A 16,204-nucleotide genomic window follows, 5' to 3' on the forward strand; every position below is an offset into this window, starting at 1 on the left:
TTGTTTAATGTCTAATCAGAGCAGTTTAAATGAGTAGCTGGTGACTGTGTGTTATAGGGTAACTTATTGTTTCACGATAAAAGGCTTCATAGTTTTGTTCTTTGTTCCAGAAAGAAGAAAACATTCATTTTCACTTATTTTCAATGCAGCTAATATTTTATCACATAAACGGGTTTTGTATTTCTATATTATATTTCAAAAGACAGCATTTTGATTATGACTATTTTAAGCTGTAGTTGGCTATTTGGAACAATATATTGTTAACATTTCTCTTTTTTTCAAAGATTAAATACTAATGGATTTAAACAGCTGCGTATTTGCTTTAACAACCACTTGAAATTCATGACATATCATTAAGAGTCTAGAAGCTGAAATTGTCTTGAGTCTATTATAGATGTACACTTTTTCTCATGCTATCATATTGGAGTAAATGTTTTTGCACTGTATATGGTTAATTAGAATATGTGATGACCAGTGAAAGTTATTGACTGAATTCCAAATACTGTACATCCTTGATAGAACAATGGCCAAATGCAGGAAATTAATTAATAACAAAACTAAGATCAGTTTCTACTGAGATTCAATACTGCGCAAAATCAATGCAAACTAGTGTTCAGAAAAAAAATCTATAGTTTATCTGAAACAAGTACCAGAAACCTCTGTAGTTTTAATTTCCTATTTTTTATGTTCAGTAAAAGTAGGGATGTGTGATCTGTGTTTTAAAAATGTCTTGCAATCTTGATTTATGTCTGCAGTGTGTTATTCAATGAAAGGTGCTTTTGCTGAAATCTATGCAAAAACAGATTTCTAATGACAAAAATGTGGTAATGGACTTTTTAGTAATCAGAGCACACTGAATTTCTTGTTCCTATAAATGTTGCTTTGAAAATGGGACTTTTGAAAAGTGTTTAATAAGCAAAATAAACAAGTTGTGCAAATTAAAGAAATAAACTGTTTAATCATCTTTCTTGGGAATGGAAGGCTTTGTAAAACATTGTATAAATATCATTCAGTTACAGATAACTGAAGTACTGATCATTTTTCAGAATACATGAAAGCTGGGTTCAAACTCGCAATGCCATTGTTCTTCAAACTAGGTAAGGAGTTAATTCCATCTGCTACTGCTAAAGAAGACTGGAGATTTTCCTTGTTAAATTCTGTAATCTAAATGGGGGAACTACAAAAAAATATACATTGGCTTACAATTGATGAATGTAGCTGTGACAAAATGCAAATACTACTGAAATGTGTCCTCTAAGGTACAGTAGCTGAACATTAGTATGATTACAATTTATAATGGATAAATAAAACTGTGTCCGAGTGCAAACTTGAAATTTGTAAGATCTGTACAAACAAAACAGATTAGCTCATGACATGTATTACATGTATGATCAACATCCTAGTCTATTTTTCTTTAGTTTTTGTATTCACTAATTCACAGTCCTAAATCTATTAGAAAACCATAGAGAAATTTGGTAATTCAGTTCTTAATTTACAGCATAAGCCATTCTTTCTGTCAATTGTACATACACACATACAGTGCCTTACAAAAGTATTCTTACTTTGAAGTATGATACTTTGAAGAAGCAATTTAAACTTGTTATATGCACAACATACTCCACACACTCAAATAAAAAAATAAAAATAAAGAACCAAATAGAATATGAAAAAACTGGAAAAGTAATGAATATACTGTATTAAATATTGAAATTGGAATTGCTGTGCCAGACCTGAATTAATTTAGTTGTACAAAACTACCTGAATGAGCAACACCTTCAATGAGTGGCATATTTGTTTGTAAGAATTGTGGTTCTCATGATTTCAGAATAACGGCTACTGTGACACAACCATGAAGGCTGAAGACTGAAGACATGAAGACTGAAGACTTGTTTACTTTTGTTTCTGGCCTGCACTTAGCTGCTGTGTTCTAGGAAATAAGTCATGGAGAAGCACAGATCAGGAGAAGGGTACCAAAAAAAATCAAAATCTGAATATCACTGTGAGCTCCGTCAGAACCTATGCAACATATTTCATTTCTTTTACCTTTGTTTTCGCTTAAATTTACTGTAGCTTGCCTTACCTTTGGAGGTCTTCAGTTTGAGCAAATTTAAATTATCAGGATTAAATTTTGTTTCATCTCAGTAAAGATGACATAACCTATTTAACACATCAGATTATGGGTGTAGTAATCTGATGTCATTGTTGATAAAAAAAGAAGCATTCCTATCAGCAGTGCAGTGGCACAGTGGTCAACACTGTTGCTCCTTAGCACTATGGCCTTGGGTTCAATTCTGGACCTGGGGTGCTCTCTGCATGGAGTTATTTTCTCCCCATGTTTGAGTGGGTTTTCACCACCTATTCCGGTTTCCTCTTGCCATCCAAATGCATACTGGTAGGTTAATTGGCTTCTGGGAAAATGAGCCCTAGATGTGTGTTTGTGTCTACCCTATGATGGACTGGCATCTTGTCCAGGGTGAATCCTGCCTTGCACCTGTTGCTTGCCATCCATGGTTCATGATTTTAGCATTTTCTATTCAATGATTTTATTTTCAATAAGGGAATCCATAATTTTAGTAGCTGTTTATGTTGGTGGATATTTGGTTTTGATGATACTGTATATCAACTGTCTGCTTATGATTTATAATTATTATTATAATTATTACTTAAGACCATCAGCCCAATTTTAATTTTTTCATTTTGTTCAGATTTATTTTGCTCATTGTTTTAACGATCGCCTCTTTAATATTTATGTAAAGCTCATTTCAAAGCACAGGCCTGAACTGCCCAACATTAAAGGCTGTGATGAGCTGTTCCTCTAAGCAGATTTTTGTTCCCTGATGGCTTAGAGACAAACAGTAAATATTTAATCTTCATTGGCACCCGCAAGAGTGTTATTTTTACACTTTCTTCTTTTACTATTGAAAGCTTTCCGCCAGTCTTGATGCAACGTGCTCTGTTCTAAAGACAGTCATTTGAAAAGAGAGCACTTTAGATGGCTTCACCCCAAATCTGTCTGATTCATCTGATCACTAAAAGTGAAATTTATTAAAAGCTTGTACTGTACATAATTGAAAAGAAAAGATTGTAGGACCTAGTGTGGTTTTATATGAGCTGCCTGTTGTCTGAAAAAAAGAAATTAGGGTATTTAATGACTTTATTTCTTCTTATATATACAGATATTAGTCTGGGAATTTAGAGTAGATTATTTATCATAATGAGTCAAGCAGTGCAATTTAAATTATGTACAAATTTACTTAGGGTATTATACAGAGCAAAAGTTTAGAATTTTCCTGTTACAATTTAAGTGCATTGCAGTGCTATTGACTTGAGGACATGCAGTTTATTACACAGTGAATGGTAATTTATAACACACATGAAATATATAAAAATATAATATCACATTGCTTTGCCTTTTTTTTTGCACAGCAACAAAGCACAAAAATCACTGCTTGTAAAAACACCGCTAAACTAAACTGCTAAATATGTAAATCCTCCCAAGTCACAAACTGTTCAGTTTTATAAAATCGTCATGTTAAACAATGTGCTCATTTAAAATCTAAGAAAATCTAATTTTCACAATGGCTCTTGCAATGTTTTTTCCAAAATCTAAATCTGTTCCATTACTGATTCTTACTGATTACTGTTATGATGACAGGTTTTGGTAAGAAAAGCAAATGTGTCTGGTTGTGCCCCCATGTGTCACGCTGTCTACTAACCGCATTCTCACACGGAAATGCTCCCGCACTAATTACACTCTAGCCCTGAGTACTTCTGCCAAACGACACCACCCCTGCAAATCGGCCAACCAAGACACTTCATCAATCAATGCACCTTTTTCCTCGCACAGTACTTAAACCCTTCTGATCCCCCTGCTCTTCGCCTGGTATTGGTTGTCCTTTTGTGCACCTACCTTGCCTTCGATTCTGTTTTCTTCTCGGTCTTTGTTACCTACCACGGAACCCACCTTTGACTATGTCTACTGTCTTGCCCCTTCGGATTTGGAAGCCTTCTCGATTGACCTTCACCTTTTGATCACGGAACTGTCTTTTCGACTACAACTTCAGACTTGCCCTATTCTGGGTTGGAAACCTACTCTGCTACCTTTTTCTACGAACCTCAGAACTCGACTCGGACTTCGCCTCTTGTCTAGCCCCCTTAGGTACTGCATAGGGTCCATCTTCCCGTTTCCTCAGCAGGTCACTCGTGACACTATAATAATAATTATAATAATTGCTTACACTTATATAGTGCTTTTCTGGACACTCCACTCAAAGCGCTTTACAGGTAATGGGGACTCCCCTCCACCACCAACACCACCACCAATGTGCAGCATCCACCTGGATGATGCAAAGGCAGCCATAGTGCACCAGAACGCTCACCACACATCAGCTATCATAGGGGAGGAGAGTAGAGTAATGTAGCCAATTCATAGATGGGGATTATTAGGAGGCCATGATTGGTAAGGACCAATGGGAAATTTGGCCAGGACACCGGGGTTACACCCCTACTCTTTTCAAGAAGCGCCCTGGGATTTTTAATGACCACAGAGAGTCAGGACCTTGGTTTTACGTTTCATCCGAAGGACGGCACCTGTTTACAGTACAGTGTCCCCATCACTATACTGGGGCATTAGGACCCACATGGACCGCAGGGTGAGCGCCCCCTGCTGGCCCCACTCACACCTCTTCCATGGTGTTATGGTGCTACTATGATGGACTTGTCAGGAAACGCATACCTACAAGCACCTCTGACCGCCAACACCCACGCAATAATTATTAAATTGTCATTCCTCAGCTCTTCCCTATTTATACCCTCTCATTTACTCAGTCCCCGCTCACTAATGAGAAGTTCTTTTCGGCTTTCTCTGGTGCGCGCAACTACCCTTGACCTGACTTTTGGCTGCCCGACCTTGTTTCCTCCTGCTTCGACTTCGCCTCGCATCTCGTCTCGGATTTGGATACACTCGACCTGACTCTTGGCTACCCGACCTAGCTCTTCTCTTTCAACTATGACAGGATTTGGATGCCTGTTTGTTGCAATCACCTTCAGACTCAGCGCCACAGAGGGTCCAACCTGGTTCTCCTAAAGCCATCTGTGACAGGACAGGTGTCCCACCCAGGGTGTATCCTGCCGTGAAATCTGTGATTCCCAGGATTCCCCCGCAACCTTGAATTGGAAGAAGAGGTTAGAGAATAGATGGAAACGTACAACTTTTTTGGGGTGTTTGTGTTTTTTTAATTGGGGTTAAATGTGAGTGTACAGTGAGGTCGTTTAAAAAGCACATCATCAGCCACAAGATAAAAATGTATTAATTTTGTGCATCTCTATTGTATATTGTATCTGTTGAAAGATATATGTCAAGTAGATATCAAGTAGACAAAATAGATAAATCCAGTAATATTCAGCTTTATTTTTTTAATTTTCTATAAATAGGAACTGATATTTTGAGGTTATGATTCAAACTTAAAACAAAGTGCAAGTCCATTTGAATGGAAATTAGCTACAATTATAAACAACCTTAAATTGGTAGCCTTTGTATGGACAGAAAATGGTGACTGTCGGGTGGAGATTTGGAAAAATTATTAATTGTCGCATTCATTGCTGCAGGCAAAGTAGTATCTTTTCTGATTTGGATTTCACTTTACATAAAAACTGACATAAAGGTGAAACTACTGTATAGTGAAAACCAAGGCAACTGCAAAGACAGCCATTCCAGGGATTTCTGTATCTCTTTTTACTGAAAATGGCATCGACATCAGCTCTGAGAAACTGTGGGAGTGTCCACAACATTTTATGATCTTTAGCAGCAATGCTTATTAATAATACAGGAAGTAAGTTTGCTGTCCCTCTGCCAGTCTCTCTCCCTCATCTCTGGAGTGCTGGACACATAGAGGCCATTCCACGTGGTAAAGATTTAAGGTGTTTTTCTGTCTGAGTTTCCTGATAAGGAACAACTCCCAGGGCTGAGATTCTCCAGCCACCCTAATAAATGGTTATCTGTGGCGCCTTTCTGTCTGGGAGATTCCATGGGAGAGTCTCATCCCAAAGTGTTTACAACCCTTAGGTCAGAGAGCTTTGTTACTCATCCTCCACCTTGATCAGCCAATGAGGAACTGGTAGAGTGGGGTAACCCCACGTGGGTCTTGAAAACCCGCGAAACTTTCAACCAATGAACGACCATAGTTCCTCCAGATAAAAGAGGCTGAACAGAGGCCAGAGGGCGTCCCTCCAGGACATTCTTGGACTCATCTTGGACAATCGTGTGATGGCCAGTGTGTTTGTATGCCAGGACTTTACTTTGTTCTTAGAGTCGAGACCGGAGGTCGCCCGCGCGTAACCAAAGGATCTACCCGAGGTTAGCCCAGCAGCAAGCCTTGTGAACCACCGGTAACCCACCGTGACTGCTCACCTGATCAACAATTGAACTACGGTCAGAGCTGTTGACAGCTGAATCTCAATATTCAGGACTAGCGCTACATTAAACCTGTCTTCTTCCTGTCTATAGAGTGTGATTTGCTCGGACCCGCAGTCACTTTTCATGTGCACAAAATCTGCTAGTTCAGCCAGGACTAACTAGACAGGTCTTCCGTGAGTCACTGCTAGCGTGCCGCAGCAGGAATCTCTCCCTCCGTTTCCCACACCTCCAGCCACACCAGGACTGCCTGGCACCGAGCCAAAGGACGCCGATTGGACGCAGCAACAGCCTGTCGCTGTTCCTTTGTGTCCACAGAAGATCTGAATCCACATAGATTGGATGAGTATTCAACATTCTACATTCCAGCTCGAGAATTCAATTGTTACCTCAACCCCAGTTGATGTCAATTTAATTCCTATGAGTGATGTACTTGCTTTTGAGTATCTAGTGTAGAAGTTGTAATCAAAGCTCATTAACAAAATGGTATAAATGAATGGTATACTGAATGTACAGTGTACAATGTATCTCTTGGTATTTGTAACTGTTCGTGATTGAATATATACCTTTTGTATTCTGCTAACCCTCAATATATATTTATATGCAAATTTTATGGATTAATAAATGTATTCTCGTGTATTAGTAGGCATGTGTGTGCATTGCTGAGTTGTTCCACAAGGTCAATTTTCTAAAATCCATCAAAGAATCATTTTGTGATTTACTGCTACCTGTACAATTAATAATTGTCCTAGTGAATGCACAAAACCCCTACACACCTTTACATTGTTAGTCCTCTTTTGAGAATGCCCCACACATGATGATGACCCTGCTTGGCCCTTTCTAGTGTTAATGCTTAGTTTCTGCAGGCATAAAGTATTGAACCCTTTTAAATTGATTGACCATCTGTGCCGCTGACTCAGATTTGACTTAACTGTGCACATTGTGGTTTTGAAACACGACAAAAAAAAACTGCAGGCCACCACTTAGTCCAGAAGCAATTTTCCTTTTCACTCTTATTAATACTATCTGAGCTCATTTATTCGCACTTATGTTAGAGATTGGCATTGGTTTCATATTGAGTCTCTGGCTTCCTGGGAACGCTTTGTGGTTACTGTGGAAAAGGGTGAGATAGATAATGCTGCTCTCACCATCACCACATGCTTCTTGTTTTTTTTTTTAAAAGGAACAGTGATTACTTCACTAAAGCTTTTTAAATAGCAGCCTAATTTTAAACAAAATGGAGAACTAAGATCATTATCTCTGATTTAAAAACTAAAATCCAAATTGACAGCTTTCAGGTGGAAAGAATTGCTTGGTTTCACAGGCTATCATGCCTCCCACAGTTCACAATCAATAATGTTAATTAAATCACACAAAAAAAGAAATGGCAACAAAGCAGCTACCCAGCAAGCACAGATGTGTGACCTGTGCAGTGCATTTGTTAAGGCAAAGGGCACATTTCTGCTTTTCTTCTTATTCCTATTGATTTCTTTTTTACTACAGTACCGTAAGTCTTCTACTCCTACTTCTACAGTCTGATATGATTACTGAGTGCAATAATTCAGACAACAATTGTGAGCACCAATGTAGTGGTGTTCTCAACATATTGCTAAAGCTAATTTGGCTTCACTGATCACTCCAGTTTAGCAGGGAACAGAGCTATAGTTATGTTTTTACGGCAAAAGAAGTACACATGGGCTCAATGTTGCAGTGTTAGCATCTTCACTTCATGCACTTCAGGGGGAAAGTGAAATAAAACATCTATTGCCTATCATGTTCCCATTCACAAAACATTCTAGGGCCGTGCAACAATTAAGGACGTAACAGCTTTGCTTATTTTTTTGCAAAATGTTTTCCCATTCTTCTCAGCAGATTTGCTTAAGCTCTCTTGAGTTACTAAGGGATAGCTTTACAATAAGATCACTTTATTGGCAGTATACAATTTCTTGTATTAGGAATTTGTCCTTTCACATACCCCAACTTGCTCTCCATGAGACACACCTTGAAGCAGCTGGGGTTAAGGACCTTGCTCAGGGGCCCAGTGGAGAAGGATTCCTCTGCCGGCCACAGGATACAAACCAGCAAGCTTCCAGCCACAGGCGCAGATCCTGAGCCTCAGAGCCACCGCACTACACCTTTTCATATGTTTTGTACAGATTCTCAATAGGATTAAATTGGGACTTTCACTCGGTGTGTTCTTCACACACCTGAAGAAGGCTCCACGGCCAAATGTTGTGTTTTCTTTCTTCTCTTTTCAGCATGGAATAAACCTATTACTGGGTTATATAAGGGTTATTGAAGTATATATTATATAATTTTATCTTCCAATCTGTGATATACAGATTAATCCCTGACTTGTTTCGTAATCCCCTTGGAATCTCTTTTCTCGTTGAATCTTTGCTTGAAAGTCAATAATTGACTGAGGGGCTTACAGAGATAGAAGACATTAATTTATTCTTAAATCATGTGAACAATTATTGAGCACATACATAACTCCTTAAGGTAATTTTGTGCACTTAAATTAACGTAGGAATAACATTAGAGAGATCATTGGCCCCTGGTATGGAAGAAGATGATCCAGGAAACACGGCTGCCCAGGCACTCTAACTCTTTCTCCTACAGTACATTACACCCAATAGAGGTTGTCACCACTATGTTCTTCCCAGTAATGGGAATAGATTTTGATCCTAATTAAGTGCTTAATGGACTTGTCAACATGCACTGCTTATGTACTGGATATGTGGATATCCGTATACACTAAATTAAATGGGCACAATCTCTATCTGTGAATTTCATAGTACTTTCTAACACTGTCAACATCATCAGTATGGTCTATGGCTGCTTTGATGGAACAGATAGTTACATCGCACTCATAAAGCATATTCAGAATAAGCTGTATTTTGTGTGGTGTAAATGAAATGACCTATTAAAATGTTATTTAATAAAATGCTGTGTCACTTGCAAAAACTCCTTATAACCTTATAGCTGGTTAGTGAGAGCAGCGAGGGGAACACTTGATAAAAGATAGAGATGAAGAAAATGTGTGTGCCTGACAAATGAACACACATTTTCACCTGTGAACCAAGCAAACTAATTTTCATAACTAAACAGTGTGTAGAAAAGAGAGATTAAGAAAATGTGTGTGAAATAAGGTAAGCACACATTTTTTACCTAATAGCCAAATGGGGCAGATCTAAAAGAGAATTGTAAAGAATTCAGAAGAGGCTTATTGTGAAAATCGGACAATCATGTGCGAGTGAGGCGCAAATGTACATTTTTCCTGTGCAAACAATTGAAGTGCAGACAATGCAGCTGTATATGATTTAATCCACCCCTTAAAAGAAGGGAATAAATGATCTGAGAGCCTAGTAGGGAGATCACCTGATTAATGAAGCTGCCCTAGAAGACTGGTAGCCACCTGTCTAGCTTATGAGTTTCTGATTGAGAATAATAATAGTTAACTTAGTTAACCGTAAACATAGGGCTGTGTAATGTGAGCTGGTAGGTGGAGGATCCCTTCAGATAAAGGTAAACCAGGTTAAGAGCTCAGCTCTCCTATAATGTTTAAAGATAAACTGTTACAGAAACTGTTGGGACAGGTGCTAGATTATACAAAGGACAGATGTACAGATGCAATGCAGTATCAGACTCAGTTGTTGTTGTACCAGGTTCACTGGTATGGTAGTGACTGTGGCAGAGCCGACCTGGCCAAACAGGATCAACTGAAAGAGAGATTGCACTGCTACTACAAGACAGGTGAAGGGTGACCCAATGGGTAAAGGCGCAGCAGCTCTTAACTAGGTCATGGTCATATGACTACGGGTTAGATGTGTGGAATAATTGTAATACTAAGACAGATGTGGGAAGACGACTGAGGTTTCCCAGAAGAGCACACAAGCCCACAGAGAAAATGAGACTCTAGTACCCTGGAAGGGGAGGGAACATTGACAGGGTTAAGATTAAGGTAGCCTGAAAAAAGAAGGAGGCTCCACAGCTGGAATTCTGCTGTAAGCTGGAGGCGGCTGTCAACTTCCTAAAGCTCTGCATCTGTGAAGGGTTAGGGATGCTGCAGTGGGTAAGTTCTTTGATAACAAGGGGCAGATGGAAAGGGAACTCTCTAGATTCCAGGTACTCAGCAGGTGGCTAAGGGTATACCCAGAAGAGTTTTGGAAGATCTTACTCATAAATTAGGTTAGGCAAGGATGAAACAGCAGAAACAGAGCTCTGGTGGACTCTGCAATGTAACATGATGTAGGACTGAAGACGGAATTGACTGCTGGATAAGTAATGGAGAGGGAGAGATGGAAATTTGTGTGGTGAGAAAGTTCATTTTAGTTTTGGTTTGATTTCACTCAGACATCAGCTGGAGTTCTATGCCTTACAGAGTCTGGAAGGGCTGGGGTTTTATTTCCTTCAAGCAGGTGGAAGAAAAAGCCACAGAGAGTAGCTGGGTAATGTTGGTCTCTGGCGAGAGCAAACACCTTGTAAGAGCAAACACTTACAAGCAAGTAAGCAACAAGCTTTGTATTTATATGTACTGTAAGTAGCAGGAAATGAGCAGCATTGTTTAGTTGCTGTTTAAAGCTTCATTTTTCAGGAGGGTGAATTCTGGAACATTTTTTTCAACTCCCGGAACATTTCATCAATGAAACCTATAACCTGTTTCGGACTACCTTTCACAGTAAGAGTTATTCTCCTAGAGGTCTGGATAGACGTCTCCTTGAAGTCTAGCCAGACCGCTAAACAAGACACCACATAGATCCCACATAGTGCTCAGGCTCAGATAATATGTTAATATTTGATATATGATAATATAACTGGAATCTTGTTTTTTCTAAACTATAGAGTACAGTATAAAAATGACATAAAAACATGTACTATATCTCATGGGACTCCATTACATCCTCAAAGAACCTTACTTAATAAAGCAAATTTATATTTTGGTGGAGAGTTCTTAACCATAGCCACTCAACTCTTCATCTCATAAATAATAAATTAAATTAAAAAAATTAATAAATTGTATTTTTATAAGATTTAATGGATAGGTATTTTAAGTCAAAATTAACATTTTTTTTACTTCTGAAACTGTGGATACTAAGACTCTTACACAAATAAAAGAGACAGGGGTCTATGTTTTTGCATTTATGAATCTTTCAAAAATGTTTTTTATTGTAAATGCCTCAGCTTATACATTGAGAAAATAACAACTAATCTTTAATACCGATAAATTTAACAAAACTTTAACAGTAATATAATACAGTATTACACATTTACATGTACAGAATATACAGATTATATACTTAATCTGTAAATACTCAGGGAAAAGTTACATGTTCCTAATAGAGGTAGCATATGTTTTATTAATGTAATGAAAGAGAGATTGCACTGCTACTACAAGACAGGTGAAGGGTGACCCAATGGGTAAAGGCGCAGCAGCTCTTAACTAGGTCATGGTCATATGACTACGGGTTAGATGTGTGGAATAATTGTAATACTAAGACAGATGTGGGAAGACGACTGAGGTTTCCCAGAAGAGCACACAAGCCCACAGAGAAAATGAGACTCTAGTACCCTGGAAGGGGAGGGAACATTGACAGGGTTAAGATTAAGGTAGCCTGAAAAAAGAAGGAGGCTCCACAGCTGGAATTCTGCTGTAAACTGGAGGCGGCTGTCAACTTCCTAAAGCTCTGCATCTGTGAAGGGTTAGGGATGCTGCAGTGGGTAAGTTCTTTGATAACAAGGGGCAGATGGAAAGGGAACTCTCTAGATTCCAGGTACTCAGCAGGTGGCTAAGGGTATACCCAGAAGAGTTTTGGAAGATCTTACTCATAAATTAGGTTAGGCAAGGATGAAACAGCAGAAACAGAGCTCTGGTGGACTCTGCAATGTAACATGATGTAGGACTGAAGACGGAATTGACTGCTGGATAAGTAATGGAGAGGGAGAGATGGAAATTTGTGTGGTGAGAAAGTTCATTTTAGTTTTGGTTTGATTTCACTCAGACATCAGCTGGAGTTCTATGCCTTACAGAGTCTGGAAGGGCTGGGGTTTTATTTCCTTCAAGCAGGTGGAAGAAAAAGCCACAGAGAGTAGCTGGGTAATGTTGGTCTCTGGCGAGAGCAAACACCTTGTAAGAGCAAACACTTACAAGCAAGTAAGCAACAAGCTTTGTATTTATATGTACTGTAAGTAGCAGGAAATGAGCAGCATTGTTTAGTTGCTGTTTAAAGCTTCATTTTTCAGGAGGGTGAATTCTGGAACATTTTTTTCAACTCCCGGAATATTTCATCAATGAAACCTATAACCTGTTTCGGACTACCTTTCACAGTAAGAGTTATTCTCCTAGAGGTCTGGATAGACGTCTCCTTGAAGTCTAGCCAGACCGCTAAACAAGACACCACATAGATCCCACATAGTGCTCAGGCTCAGATAATATGTTAATATTTGATATATGATAATATAACTGGAATCTTGTTTTTTCTAAACTATAGAGTACAGTATAAAAATGACATAAAAACATGTACTATATCTCATGGGACTCCATTACATCCTCAAAGAACCTTACTTAATAAAGCAAATTTATATTTTGGTGGAGAGTTCTTAACCATAGCCACTCAACTCTTCATCTCATAAATAATAAATTAAATTAAAAAAATTAATAAATTGTATTTTTATAAGATTTAATGGATAGGTATTTTAAGTCAAAATTAACATTTTTTTTACTTCTGAAACTGTGGATACTAAGACTCTTACACAAATAAAAGAGACAGGGGTCTATGTTTTTGCATTTATGAATCTTTCAAAAATGTTTTTTATTGTAAATGCCTCAGCTTATACATTGAGAAAATAACAACTAATCTTTAATACCGATAAATTTAACAAAACTTTAACAGTAATATAATACAGTATTACACATTTACATGTACAGAATATACAGATTATATACTTAATCTGTAAATACTCAGGGAAAAGTTACATGTTCCTAATAGAGGTAGCATATGTTTTATTAATGTACTTCTTCTGCATTAGTACCACCTTTGTTTTTTAAGAACAATGGATGTGTACAGAATGTGTTGTTCTGAATTTCTGAGCAATGGAAATGAACACCACTCTAGTTAATGATCCTCATCAATCCAAACAGCTATTAAAGAGAATACAACTCGTGTGTCTACCAGATGATAACTTTGCTAAGCACAAATTAGCCCAGCCACAAATATTTATATACGGAGAAAAAAAGAAAAAAATGAGGAAAGATAAATCTTGTATTCCATTAGTAACCACAAGCAGGCTTCATAAAATGAGATTTTAATGGAATATATTTAATAATTTATGCCAGTGACATTATTTATAGTAAACGCAAAGTTCAAATTTGAATCAAAACACTTTTATTACCTTGCTTCTTCAACTCTTCTAATACCCATCTGAGAATACAGATATTCGCTCTGACCATTTCACAATACTAGAACACTGGACAATCTAAAATTAATTTGAATTCCTCATTCAGCTGCCTGTCTATCCTTCTGTCCATCCATCTGTTTATAATGCCTTGCAACAGTATATCAAATTTTGCAGCTTTAAAGCTGATAGTTATAATATTTTAGAGTACAATGTTCATATATGTTATATTCACAACCATCTCCACACATTCAAAGCAAAAAGAAAGAAGTGAACAGATAATATGAAAGTAAAATGGAAAGGTTGTGATTCCGTGAGTATTCAAACTCCTTGTTGTGTTAAATCTTAATTAACTGAGTTGCACAAAACTACCTTAACACAATTAGAGAATGGTCTCTGTGTGCAATACTATTGATTCACATGATTTCAAAATAAATATACTGTACCCTTCACTATCACTAAGGACAGTCAGTCAGGTATATTGAATTTCAAACAAATACAGGATTCAAAGTCATTTTCAAAACAGCTTAGGGATAAGTTGTTTTTTCAGTAACTGAAAAGAATGGCAGTGGTACTAATGTCTAATTGTACAAATTGTTGGCTAGCTAGAAGTTGAGAGTAGTTTCTAGCACAAACATTATTATGTACTGTATATTTAGAAATGGTGAAGGGCTGGCAGGAAATCATTATCTCCATTACTGAGCTCCACATACTGTAGAAGGTTATGTTCAACATTGTGAGAAAAGGAAAGAGGAAAAGGATATGTTAAACAATGTTTTGAGTCAATTATAATGTTTCCTCAAAACCGTGAAAATGTTTATGTGAGTTTAAGTACTTTTTTCCATGGTGTTATTTGCTTGTCTTCAACATGCTTTTCTTTATACCTTATTAATACAAAGCCCTAGTCTGGGACTTTCAGTGTAATAAATATAGGAACAAGAGAGAACAGCTCATCTTGTACTGAAAAGAGTGTAATTTTCTTGATGAAAAATCACATTGATGTAACTAATCAGACTAAGTTAGTGAGTGAGAGGGTGTAGAATTCCTCAGCTATGGTGCTAATTTTAATACAGGTGTCACATTGTTATCCAGATTCTTTAATGTAATTGAAGTGATTAAAGGCCAGCTAGTGAAAGGTTCAGGTGTGGGCAGGGAACAAAACCTTTGTGTTTATAACATTTACGCATCAGATGATGGGGGAGAGGGTGGCATTCTTTCAAGGCTACAGTAGCGTACAGATCCCACGTCAGGCTGAAGAGAGTGTCACTGGCTGGGAATTTAAGCTGTAGAGAAAAAAGGAGCTGCTCACTATTGCAACAGTACATGAGCTTATGGGTGTCTGGCAGAACCTCCAGCTCAGTGCCTGATAGAACACATAGATAGGCTAGAGATTCTACCAGTCTGGTATTTTTGGTCTGATTTGGATAGAATTTATTTTTGTACACATGAACTAAGTGAAGACACACGGATGACTCATTCAGGCTGTACGAAGGCTGTCCAGTACGCCACATGTTAATTTGGGGGTTTGATTAGATTGTATTCTGTGACAATTCACCAATAGTACAAGGCAGGCCTGAGCACCCGGATAGGTCAGTGGAGTTAAGCCTGGAATGGAAAACTGGTGCTGACCATCCATACCCTCATACCCTCTTTCCATGATATAATTAGGTTGAGACTTCTGAAGTTTCCCATATGAAAAAACCTCATCTAGAAGTTGAATGGCAGATCCAGTTAGATCGTATCAGGAGTAGGATTACATGCAACTTTCAGCCCATACCAAATAACAAACTAAAAGATTAATTGCACCCATGTGAAAAATGTGGGTTCCGATCCCTTAACCAATATTTACCTCATCACCTGTTGTGTGGCTATTTACACTATTTACAATTATTAGATGAGCAGCGCAGAGGCACAGTGGTTCAGTTCCTGAGGTGCAGTCTGCGTGGAGTTTATCTAGTTTCCCCTTGTTCACGTAGGTGCCCTTCGGGTGCTCCAGTTTCCTCCCACAGTCCAAAGATAGGCTGGTAGGTAAACTGGCTTCTCTCAGTCTGTGTTTGATAGTTGTTCTTCTTCTAAGTATACCCATTTATCAGTTCTATCTACAGTTTGAACTAACATGAAAAATCTGGATTTCACTGTAGCAAGATGAACTGACTGGTATGAAGATTCAAAATGACATTGCCAAAGATATTGATGGGCAATGTGAAGAATCCGTTTTCATCAGCGGTTTCAAATCTGCTTGCAAGAAAAACATGTTAGATAAGTTCAGGGGGCTTTGATTGACTACCATTCTAATAGCTTACCCGAACCACATCAGTGTGAAAACAATAATGACTTTGAAATAAAAATGCAATCAATGCTAAAGACTACACAGAGCACTGAAGCAGATTTCTCCCA

This window comes from Lepisosteus oculatus, chromosome 2, assembly GCF_040954835.1.
Source record: "Lepisosteus oculatus isolate fLepOcu1 chromosome 2, fLepOcu1.hap2, whole genome shotgun sequence".
Taxonomy (NCBI): domain Eukaryota; kingdom Metazoa; phylum Chordata; class Actinopteri; order Semionotiformes; family Lepisosteidae; genus Lepisosteus; species Lepisosteus oculatus.